This window comes from Mesocricetus auratus, unplaced genomic scaffold (genome assembly GCF_017639785.1).
Source record: "Mesocricetus auratus isolate SY011 unplaced genomic scaffold, BCM_Maur_2.0 Super-Scaffold_100013, whole genome shotgun sequence".
NCBI lineage: Eukaryota > Metazoa > Chordata > Mammalia > Rodentia > Cricetidae > Mesocricetus > Mesocricetus auratus.
The window spans coordinates 66,774,907-66,786,981 of NW_024429196.1; positions in this window are offsets into that span (position 1 = coordinate 66,774,907).

The following is a 12,075-nucleotide window of genomic DNA, read 5'->3' on the forward strand; positions in this document are numbered from 1 at the left end:
CCTGCCTGACAACTTTGCATAACCACTGCATGGTTCCTCCCTGCCCCCCACAGAGGACTTTGTTGCCTGATGTATTTTACAAAAGCAATCCAGTCCGCGCAGAAGCTCCATAATTTCTCTGGTTGCTATACAGCTATTTCACTGTGACTGCTGATATTTACCTCCCGCCATGCTCAATTTATAGCAGCCAGTAAATTACTTCAAGTAGAGTGCATCTGCTACCGCCGTTTAAGCCAGGACAAAATGATATGAGAGGCTCAATAAGGCTGTCAGTTAAGGAAGGGTCAAGTTTCAGATGACCATTGCTCCCCACTAATGAATAATAATATATTGACTGTATTGTTATGTAAATATGGGCATGTGCTTATGCACTCCCTGTGAATGTGGGATCACCTGTATGTGGGTAAGTGTGCGCCTGTGTGCACATGTCTGTGGAGTCCTGAAATTTATACCCGGCATCCTCCCTGAGCCTTGATGACTCTTCCACCTTACTCTTTGAGGCAGGATCTCTCAGTCGAACCCAGAGCTTGAAGACTTAGCTAGTTTGTCTGTCCAGCTTGCTCCAGGGATTCTCTGTCTCTGCCTTTTAAGGCTAGCATTAAGGGCTAACATGCTGACCTGGCATTTAGACAAGTTCTAGACATCCAAACTCTGGTCCTTCTGCTTGCACTTTTACTACTGAGACATTCCCTGGTCTGACTCACTGTGTCTTTAAGAATGTTTTATCATTTCTATTCCTAGGAACTATTCTGGTGATTTGGAAAAAAAAGGAAGAGAAAGCAAACAGAAGTGTGGTGGCACCCCAGTAGCAAAGCAATGGTGTGGGTGTTGTTTCCATTACTTACATACATAACGCTTTTCACAGAATCCAAATGTCTTACAAAAGAAAACACAACACAAATTCCAATAAAGACACGGCAACACAGTGAGTTACAAAGAAAACAATTGCCCAAGGAAATTTAAATCCAGTATAAATCATTTACATAGAAAGAATGGGTAAGCATCCGTGACTCAGTCTGCATGTCCAAAGGTATTCATGGGACAGCGCTGGCACATTTGGAAAAGAAGAACAGTCAGTCTGCCCTCAGTATCTGCGAGTTCCACATTTCTGTATTCAACCAAACAAAACTACAGTTGCACCTGTGTTGAACATGTTCAGACTTTTGTCTTCTTGTTACTCCTTAAACAACATAGTAGAACAGCTTGCATAGCATTTACATCCTGTGGGGGTTGTAAGACTTAAGAGATGGTTTAGCATATCCAGGAGGAAGTACATGATTCCATGCAAGTGCTAAACAATGTTACACAAGGGACATTGAGCAACTGCACAATTTGCTATGGGCGGGGTCTTAGAACCAATGCCCCACTGATACCAAGGAATAAGTATAATGCCAAGAGAGAGGTAGAATGTAGTATCCAAGTTACCCATGTCTAAATTCCTTTGAACAAAGGATGCACACTGTGTAATGATGCCACTTCAGTTGCTGAAGTTGCAGAGGAGCTCACTGAATTAGCAGGGTGTGTGTGTGTGTGTGTGTGTGTGTGTGTGTGTAGAGAGAGAGAGAGAGAGAGAGAGAGAGAGAGAGAGAGAGAGAGAGAGAGAGAGAGCATGCATGCATGTACTCATGTGCAGGTGTATATATCTGACATACATAGAATTTTCCAAGACACCCTTGACTGAGCAAAATCAAAGACACTGCAAAGAATTGGTCCCAGACTAGAAGGACTAAATGGAAAACAAACACCTCGTCTTCATTCATGTGTCACTTTTGTTGCACTTTCTTTCAGGTCTAAATTCAGGACAGACAGTAGCTGATAAATTAGGAAGAAACTCCATTTGAAGTCTGTGTAAAAGCCCTGGTTGGGAGGGTTATCATGATGACTCTCCTTCCGTTGCTCTCTGTTCTCAGCAGGCTTTTAGAAAAAGGAAGGGGCTCCTGCAATGAGATGCTTCTAGGACAATTAAAAAATGCTAAAGAAGTTTGAAACATTATAATTTTGTAGAATAGTTTTGCAAGTGCTATTACAACATTAAAGATTTACTTCTTTATATGTGTGAGTTCCTGCATATATATGTATGCATATCACATGCATCATACCTAGTACCTGCAGAGGCCAGGCAAGGGTGTCAGATCCCCTGGAATTGGACTTATAAGCAGTTGCAAGCTAGTGTGGGTGCTGGAAATTGAACTTGGGTCTTCTGGAAGAGCAATGAGTGTTCTTAAGTCCAGAACTACTACAACTTTAGAGTGTATAGCAATAGTCAAAATACTCAGAATTGTGATGCCATTTGTCTTCTTTGTTTCACAAGTCACATGATACAGTCAGCACATCACCACTCTGAGGACTCAGCAGTGGAAGAAGCATCAGCTCGCTCATCTCGAGAACAGCTATTATTAGCTGGCTCTGATTCCCTGATAGGCTGTATAGCCATGCTTATTAAGCTGCACACTCCTTTATCGCATCTGTCCATGAATGACTGCTGCTATGCAATGTGCTCTAGTGAAACCTGCAGGTGCCCACAGCCATGGGCCTCTCCAAAATTAGAGTGACAGAGGCTTTCAAACATTATGTGGGTGAAATGATGTGCATTTTCATATTTGCAAAGATATCAAACCTTTATATACAGGAAATATTGTAATACCTCAACTGGATTAAATAGTGGCCTCCCTCACCCCCACCAAAATTCATTCCAAATAAGAACCTGAACTCATGGCCTTATTTGGAAAGAGGGTCTTTGTACCCATGCAGTTATGGTGATGTCATACTGGATTAGAATGATACCTAGATAAATATTATACATACAGTGATGTATTTATAGTAGGATCCTGTAGAAACACACAGAAGATTGGCGAGTAAAGAGAGACAGAAATTAGAGTGGTAGAAGACCTAGAGAGATGATGGGTAAAGTGCTTACTATGCAAGCAATAGGACCTGAGATTGGATACTGAACATTTATGTGTGGTTTTTGTTAGCTCATTTTAAAGAGGTATGATAGCATGTGTCTGCAATCCAAGCTCTTGGGAGGCAGAGACAGGCAGATTGTTAGACCTTGCTGGCCCACTAGCCTAGGCAAGTCAGTGAGCCTGAGCTTCAAGGAGAGACCCTGTCTCAAAAAATAAAGTGGAGAGTAAGTGAAGAAAATACTAATGCCAACCTCTGACTTCTACATGCATGTACTTGTAGGAACATGTGAACATTTACATACATACACTAAAAGAAAAAAATTGATAACAACCACAAACAATTCAATGGGTGATAATGACTGTCCATAGCTTATGTTAGTGTTTCCCTAAAATTAATATGTTAAAAATTTAATTTTCCCAATGGGATGATATTGGAATGTGAGGCTACTGTGAAGTATTTACATTATGAGAAGGTGGATCTCATGAATAAAATCCGTTCTCCGGTTAGAAGTGACCGAAGAGAGATTATATAATGATAAAAGAAGATGACTGGTTTCAAATCAGGAAGCAAGCATTTATCAGCCTCCTGGCCTGTGAGACCTTGGACCCTGAGTTTCCAGAACCTTCAGAAGCAGTGTTTGTTAGCTAAGCCACCTGGTCTATGGTATTCTGTTACAGCATCCTTACCTGATGCCAGACAGAGTGGATCAGTGTAGCTGGAAAAATAAAGGACCCAGACACAGGTACTGGGGTTCAAGCTTCAAGCTGAAGGTCAGAAAAGCAAAGCAGCTGGGCACTAGCTCTTACACTGCCTCAGATTGAAAGGTGACCCTGGTTCCACCAAACCTCAGACTGCTGCCTGTCCTCAGCGTGGCTGGAGAATCCTGAAACTTCAATGTCTTCCCGTCCTCAGTGTGGCTGGAGAATGACTGTCTGATACTGACCACTGAAGACCCTGCTCCTATCCTTTATAGCCCTCTAGGGCTGGGATTAGAGGTGTGTGATCCCAGGTGCTGAGATCATCTTTGTGCTTGCTGTTTCTCTTTAGGACTGGATCAATCTTGTATAGATCTGGGTGGCCTTGGACACATAGAAATCCGTATAACTCTTAATCCTGAGTCCTAGGACTAAAGATGTGTACCACCATCTCCTAGCTTCTGGCTGCTGGGATTAAAGGTGTGTATCACCACTGCCTGATTTCTATAGCTTGAGGCTGACTTTGGTTTCTGAATCCTCAGGCAGGCTTTAATAAATCATAAATAATATATCACCACAGAACAGTATCAGTTTGTGTCTCCCTAAGGAAGAATGGCCCAAATTCCAGACTCCTGTTTCTAGAGTTTGGAAAAAATACGTTCTTGTCGTCTTAAGCTTGCTGGTTTGTAGTATGTTACACCAGTCCTGGAAACAAATGCAATGTCCAGTATCCAGATATGAAAGAAAATTCTGCTTGGTGGGAGGTGCAGTATGTAATGAGAGATTTTTGGGAAACTGAGGTGGGAAGATAGTAAGCTCAAGACCAGACTGGGTAAGAGTAAGGTCAAGGACAGACTGGATAACTTAATGGGACCCTGTCTCAATTAAAAAGTAAGAACATGGCTGGGGATACAGCTCAGACAGTGTTGGAGGACTTGCGTAAATTCAGCCTTCAGCACTGCCAAAACCAAACCAATCCCAAAATCCCCCAGAGACCAGATATCATCATTCCCTTACAGTAAAACACAAAAAAGGAAAAGACTACTTATCACAATGACATCATTCATGCTCCAAAGATGATTGACATGTAGCTACCTGGGAAGGCAGGTACAGAGAGAAAACTTCAGGTAATGTATAAATATTCACCTCCTCTTTGTTTCAACTATTTATTTGCTTGCCTGAGACAGGGTCTCACTATGAAAGCCAGGTTGGCCTGGACTCACGGTCCCTTTGCCTGTGGCTTCCTGGGTGGGTGGAATTGTAGGCATCCACCACCATACGTGGCCTTAGCTATCACATTTTAAAGTGACATGTGCGACCCTCCCTCTACGAAGTTTACAAAGGAGCAAGCTGGGCCTGGAGGTATAGCTTAGTGGTAGGGAGTGTGCTTAGTATGCATGAGTTCCTAGGTTCAATCCCCAGCACGCCCCAGCAAATGCAAAGCAGGTTGTCAAAATCTGATTCCGTGGCATTTACAGCCCTTACATAAATCCAACATGCATTCAAATATGGGAACTAGAGATGAGAAGGTAGCATTGATTTCTAGAAATAGCACATACTTTTCAAGATCATAAGGGGCAAAGAGAACATGAGGAGACTGCTTGGATCAGACAAGGGTCACCTGGACAGAGGGAACAGAACTTAAATGACAGAAGTTGGAGGAGGTAGAGATTCCAGAAGGCTGAGTGGAAACCAAATGGCCAGCCACATGGAGATATTTTTACTCCCTCATAGGAAAACACAGACGAAAACTGTCCCAGCTTCAAGTGCTTCAAAAGATCACCGAGACCACCAAAGAGACAGGTGCTTTGGAATACCAACCAATGCCAGAAAACAGCAAAGCTCTCCATGGGCACAGCAGGCAAGATGTGCCCTGCTTCTCTTTCCTCCTATTTCCTCCAGTACTTCCACCCCAGAGGAGCATGTAACTCCCCACCCCCAAGGACTAAAGGACAAGAGAAAGGGATGAGAGAAGCCACATCTCTTCAAAACCAAGCTTATGCCGTATTGTTACATGAGCTTTTACCACAGCTCCTGACATTTTCCTTAGGATATCTCATTACCTGGAAGTGACCAGAAGAGCAAAATTTATTTTAAATTTCCTTTAAGGGCTGAGCAAGTGTTGAGTCCATAGAATAAATCTGATGGGCTGCTTTGTGATTGATTACACCCTATGAGTCATGCTTTTTCAATGGAGTATTACATAACTACATCTAAATGCAATTGGAGGGAACATTTCTTCATTCCTTCTATATATTTTTCTTTGTGAGCACACTGTTTCTGTCTGAGCTCTGGGAAATTATAGAGAATTTTGTTCCTTTACTTCCCGTTTATAAACACTTAGGATATGTATAAAATGAAACCTATTTGGTGCTTACTGCACATAAAATGATCAACAATTGTTGAATTAATTAGCAAATAAGTGATCAGTAAACAGAAATACAAATTGTATAAACTCTTAACAAACCTGGCCATCCCCAAATCCTTCTCAACTAGACTAAGAAATAACCCCATGTTTGTGATTTCAGAGACACTCCTCCCAGACCCTTATATGAAACTATAAAATCTTAGTATCAGATATTTAGGGAGTGATTTAGAGCAATCTCTTAATTTCATTGTGGAAGGCTGTATTCATGACTTATTGTTGCCATAACAAAATACCTGACAGAATATTGTCTATTGTGGTAAGAAGGCACAGCAGCAATTGAGGAGGCATGACACATTCAGAGGGAAGAGAGCAATGAATGTTGGCATTCAGCTCACTTTCCCCTTTTATTTTCTAGAACTCCATGGAAAGATGTCACCCATGTCAGAGTAGGGTTTCCCACCTCAATTAACCCAACCTAGGAACTCCTTCATAGGCATGTTCAGATGTCGGTCTCTTAGACCATGCTAGATCCTGTCCAGATAACAATAGCAACCATCACAGAGGCCATAAGAATCTTAGTAATTTGACTAAGTTCACCTCTTTTTCAGTAGTTTGGGACCTAGAAAGCACTGCTTGACTCACCGGTAGGGACATGTTCTGCTTTCTGGGCTCCTTACTAACTTGGCTTTGAGTGACAGCTTAAGTTCTCTTTACTAGCTCTCCCATCGCTAAGTAAAAAAGCTGCAAAAGTTGACTATACATAATACTCACAAAGAACCTCCCATGCTAGGAAAGAGAACTGTTAGAACCAATTATTGATCTCCAAAAGCCTGTGGCCGGTTTCGGGAACAGGCAATAGAAAGGGAAGAAAAAAAAAGCCACAATAAGGCTTCATGGTAGAAAAAGACTGTTGGTGACATTTAGAAAAGATACCTAACACAGTCTCAAGGGCCATGGAGGGCTTGTTAGTGGAGGTGATAACTCAGTTGGATCATAAAAATGAGGAACATTTAGTAAGCAGTTTGGATCCAACAAAATCTAAAGGACAAACTAAAGGAGGCATCACTGAACACAATGTGTGGGAGGGGCAGAGAAGAGATCAGTCTTGAAGCCCAGACAAACAGGAACTTTTTTGCTGTGTTGAGGCATGCAGAACTAATATAGTCAGTCAGAATATAGAAAAATGACCCGACTCAATGTCAATCAGGAACTCCCGAAGTTACTTTTGCAGGACGATGGATGGTGGCAAGTCCTTCTACATTGTGGATAATGGCTGTGCTAGGGACACTGCAGGTCAAGAGTCCAGTTGGGAAAGTACTGAGTTAGTTCATGTACGAAGAGTAGCAGTAGAAGTCCTAAGAATTTCAGAGGCGTGTATTATAGACCATTGAATTATTTCATACTGCAGACTCATACATTCAAGTCCTAATAGTGAACGTATTTCCAATGGGCCTTTGGAGATGGTTAGATTTTGATGAGAGCAAATGCTCTCACAATGACATTATTGTTCTAAAATACATCAGAGGATTTACCCTCTAGGACAGTTTTTATTGTCAACTTGACACAATCTAGAATTACTTGATAAAAGTCTCAATGAAGGATTACATTAGGTGGGCCTACCAGCATGTCTCAATTACCTTCCATTGAGATGGGAAGACCCCAGGCCTGTGGGACTGTGGGCAGCACCATTCCCTGAGAAGGAGATCTTGGATTGTATAAGCGTGCAGAAACTCAGGTGAGTATTAGCATGAGCTCATTAGCTCACTGCTGTCTACTCATGACTGTAGCTGTGATGCAATCAGTTGCTTTAAGTTCCTGGACCCTTGACTTCCCCACAATAACAGAGTGTAACTTGATACCATGAGTCAAATAAATTCTTTCTCTCTCAAGTTCATTTTGTTTGGGCAACATAAAAGAAATTGAACCATCTCTTTGTTTTCTTGTCATGCAAGGATATGCTCATACACTCTCTATCTACAAACCAGGAAGAAAGTCTACATTGGAAACCAACCACTCTGGGTCCTGGGACTTGTCCTCCTACCACCAGAACCATGAGGAAATACACTGCCTTTTTCTTAAACAAGCTAACTGTGGCACGGAACCAGACAGTAAGAAACAGTGAAAGTGGAGTGTGAATGTGGTCTGTTGGACATGGAGTAAATTTAAGGAGGAGTCAAGGTTTGGATGTGTATCTAGATGGGTTAGTCAGGGTTACTGTGCAATCATGTCCTCATTTCCATTCCAGATTCTGTGACAAAATACTCTGAAAGATGCCAATTAGGGAAGAAAGGAGTTTATTTCAGCTCACAGTTCTGAGTTATCCTCCATCATGGCAGGGAAGTCACAGGGACTGAAGGTTTAAGCAGCTAATCCATCTATGGTCAAGAGCAGAGAGAATGAATAAAGCCTTGTTTCCTACTCAGCTCCCTTTTCCCACTCTTACACGGTTTATGACTCAAATCTGGGAGATGCTGCTATACTTCATGGGCTGAGTTTTCCCTACATCAATCAATGTAAACCAGATAACCTGACACAGACATGTCTACAAGCCAACTGATGTAGACAACTCATTTAAGGCATTCTCCACAGGTGGGTCTAGACTGTGTTAAACTGACACCTAAGAATAGCCCCCTCTCAAATCACAGCTCACAATGAATGAAAGACAAACATCAAGAGAAGACAAAAGATAAGTGGCATATGTCAGAAGTACTTGACCAAGATTTCAAGGTGTGATAAACATGCTTTAATGAGGCCCATTGAAATGGCTAGTAGGTAAAAAAATAAAACTTGTTATATGAACCCTACAATCTGAATTTGATCCATAGACATTCATAGATTAAAGAAAACTTCAAAAGTTTGTCACCAACAAAGCAGAAATATCTGGTGAAAGGAAGCTCTCTAAACAGAAAAAAATGTAAACAAAAGCTTGGATAAGAATAATAGACTTTTGGTGAAAACTATAACATGGCTTGATATGGTTCTGGATAACATAGAGGAAATAACTAAGACAATTATAGTTTGACGGGGGAAGGTAGAGACATGTTAAGGACTTTGTCTCAGGGTTTGTATTACTGTGATAAAAATCCATGACTAAAATCACCTTAGGGAAGAAAGGACTTCTTTCACCTTACAACTTGTAGTCTATCATCCAAGGAAGCCAGGACTGGAACTCAAGGCAGGGACCTGGAGGCAAAAACTGATACAGGGACCATGGAGGAACAATGCTTACTGTCTTGCTCTTCATAGCTTTCTCTGTCTGCTTTCTTATGGTATCCAGGACCAGGAACCCACAGCTGGTACTACCCACAGTGAACTGGGCAGTTCCACATCCATCATTAATCAAAAAAACATATCATAGACTTTTTTCAGGGTCCAATGTGGTAGAAGAATTTCCTCAGTTGAGATTTTTCTCTCCCTAACTGTCTCTAGTTTGTGTTAAGCTGAAATGAAATTATCCAGTATAGGGTTGTTCATAGTCTGCTGTAATTGAACTGTCAAAAACAATTGCACTAAAGACTGTGAGAAATTATGAAAATAAAATAATCACTACAAAATTCATAGATTTTTCAAAACTGCTACAAATGAGTAGAAGAGTGTTTCATAACCAATAGAATGGCAGAAGAAGAAAATTAATACATAAGTGAATCAGAAAACAAAATAAAACTAGACTCTAAGGTATCAATAATTACACTAAATGTAAATGGAATAAATATGAATTGACATAGTAGGTTAAAACCAATACCCAACAATATGCTATCTATAAGAAGCTTCAAAATGGAAGAAGATAGGAACAGTAATCAAATGAAAGAAGAAATGGCATACTGACATCATATAATCTAAAGTATAAAGAAAATTGCACAAGACTGAACACCCTTCCTCAGCTGCTTTCACTTTTAAAATTCAGGTCAGGACTCCAGCACAGGGAATGTGCCATCTATATTTAGGATAGATCATCCAACTTCAACTAATATAAACAAAATAATCACCCACAGACCTAACAAAAAGGCTTGTTTCTTTGTTGACTCTGGATTCTTTCAGATTGAGAATCAATATTGCGAGAGTTTGGAGGAGGGAGAGAAGCTGACAAGCAATAGACAGGCCAATATGAAGGATCCTGGGGTGATAGAAATACTGTTTTGATTGTAAAGAAATTTTTGGTTTTGATAATGCACTATTGTTTGGCAAAATATCAGTACTTAGAGAAATAGGCAAAGTAGCATATTGTTTATTATAACTTCATAAAAATAAATATATTAAAGTAGAATAATTGAGTCAAGATGAAAAGATAGGGACTTGATAGATCCATTCCATCATATACTGAGTACTAGGATGCCAGAAGAACTTGGGATTTATCTGTGACACACTTTTGGTCACCATTTGTAAGCTGTCACTACTTTCCAATGTGGATGGACCACTGATTCCAATGATGATACTCTTTGAAATACCTCTAGTCACCCTACAATGTGACCCAGAGAATTTCACATTTGTCCCTGCGGTTCTTTGTGGTTGTTTTATTATCTGGATATCTCTAAGGTTCCCATGGCCTAACTCTGAGATACAGAGGCCATTATGGATAGCGATTCTATATATCTACTGCCTACTAACAGATTCTGGTCCTGAAGCACCATGGCTAGATATGTCAAGGCTGAGGACAGGTGATGGCCAGCATCCAATCCCCCAAGGATAGTTTCCATACCACCCTCCCAAAAGCAAGGTTGAATTCAACATACCTTGGTGACTGCCAATGTACAGAACCACCTGGGTTTACCAAGTTCCAGAAGACTATTGATGGTCCAGAGAGGCTTGTTGTTTCCCAGTCTGAGAACCCATTGTGCCCTCCACGTGATTCAGGTTTGTCTGTGGAGTCTGAATCACTCCACACTGATAGGAAGTTAAACCTTATGTTATAAGCTGTTCTAAAGGAGTAAAGAGAGTAGAAGTACTTGTCAGCCCTATGCCCTCCCTAACCACATTTGCTGTGAACCTTTGCTGCACTAGTTACTCTCCCCATCGCTGTGCTAAAATTCCCACTAGGACAATCTAAGGACAGGTAGGGTTTATTTGGTTCACAGTTTCAGAGGATATCACCTGAGAATGCGGTGGATGGTTACATTGTGTCCACAGCCAAAAGGTGGAGAGCAGTGGATGCTGGTGCTCATCTGGCCTTCCCCTTTCCATCCCCACTCATTAGATAGACGGTGCCACTCACATTCAGGGCAAGTCTTCTCACTTCAGCCAAAGGTCCCTGGAAGCATCATCAATGATATGGTGAGGAGTCTGTCGACCTGACAATTAAGATTTACTCTCATAACAGTCTTACTTTCCCATTGCAGTTTATCATGACAATCCCCCCAATGTGATGAAATAAAAAAGGACATGAAGCACCAGGGCCCTCAAGATGGTTCATCAGACAAGGGTGCAGTGCCAAGCCTGACGACTTGAGTTGATCCCTGGGACCCACATGTTGGAAGGAGAGAACCAGGTACCCAAAATTGTCCCCTGACCTCTACAAGTACACCATGACACACACAAGCACAGTCTCTACCACCTTGGTCATGTATATTTAAGTAAATCTGTGCCTCTACTTTTTAATCTGTGAAATGACAAATAGGATTTTCAAAAGGGTCTAGATTTTCTCTAGAATAGTGGTTCTCAACCTGTGGGTCATGACTCCCACAGGGGATGTGTATGAGATATCCTGTATATTAGACATTTGCATTACAAGTCATGATTTGCATTACAAGTCATGACCATAGCAAAATTACAGTTATGAAGAAGCAATGAAATAATTCTATGGTTGGGGCCACCACAGTGCCAGTGTAACATGCATTCTTCCCTCCAGCCTGGTCCCTGAGCAGCATTAGTCCCAAATGAACAGGACGGATGCTATATTAATTATAAAACTGTTGGCCATTTGCTTTGGTTTCTTATTGGCTAGCTCTGACTTAATTATTAACCCATAATTACTAATATATATTTTTATAAGGTCTTATCTTACCAAGAACACCAGAATTGTGCCCCCCTCCTCCTGGGATCACAGGGTGACTCTTGACCACATTTCCCAGAATCCTCCTTGACTCCTAGTCCCACCTATCTTGTCTCCCT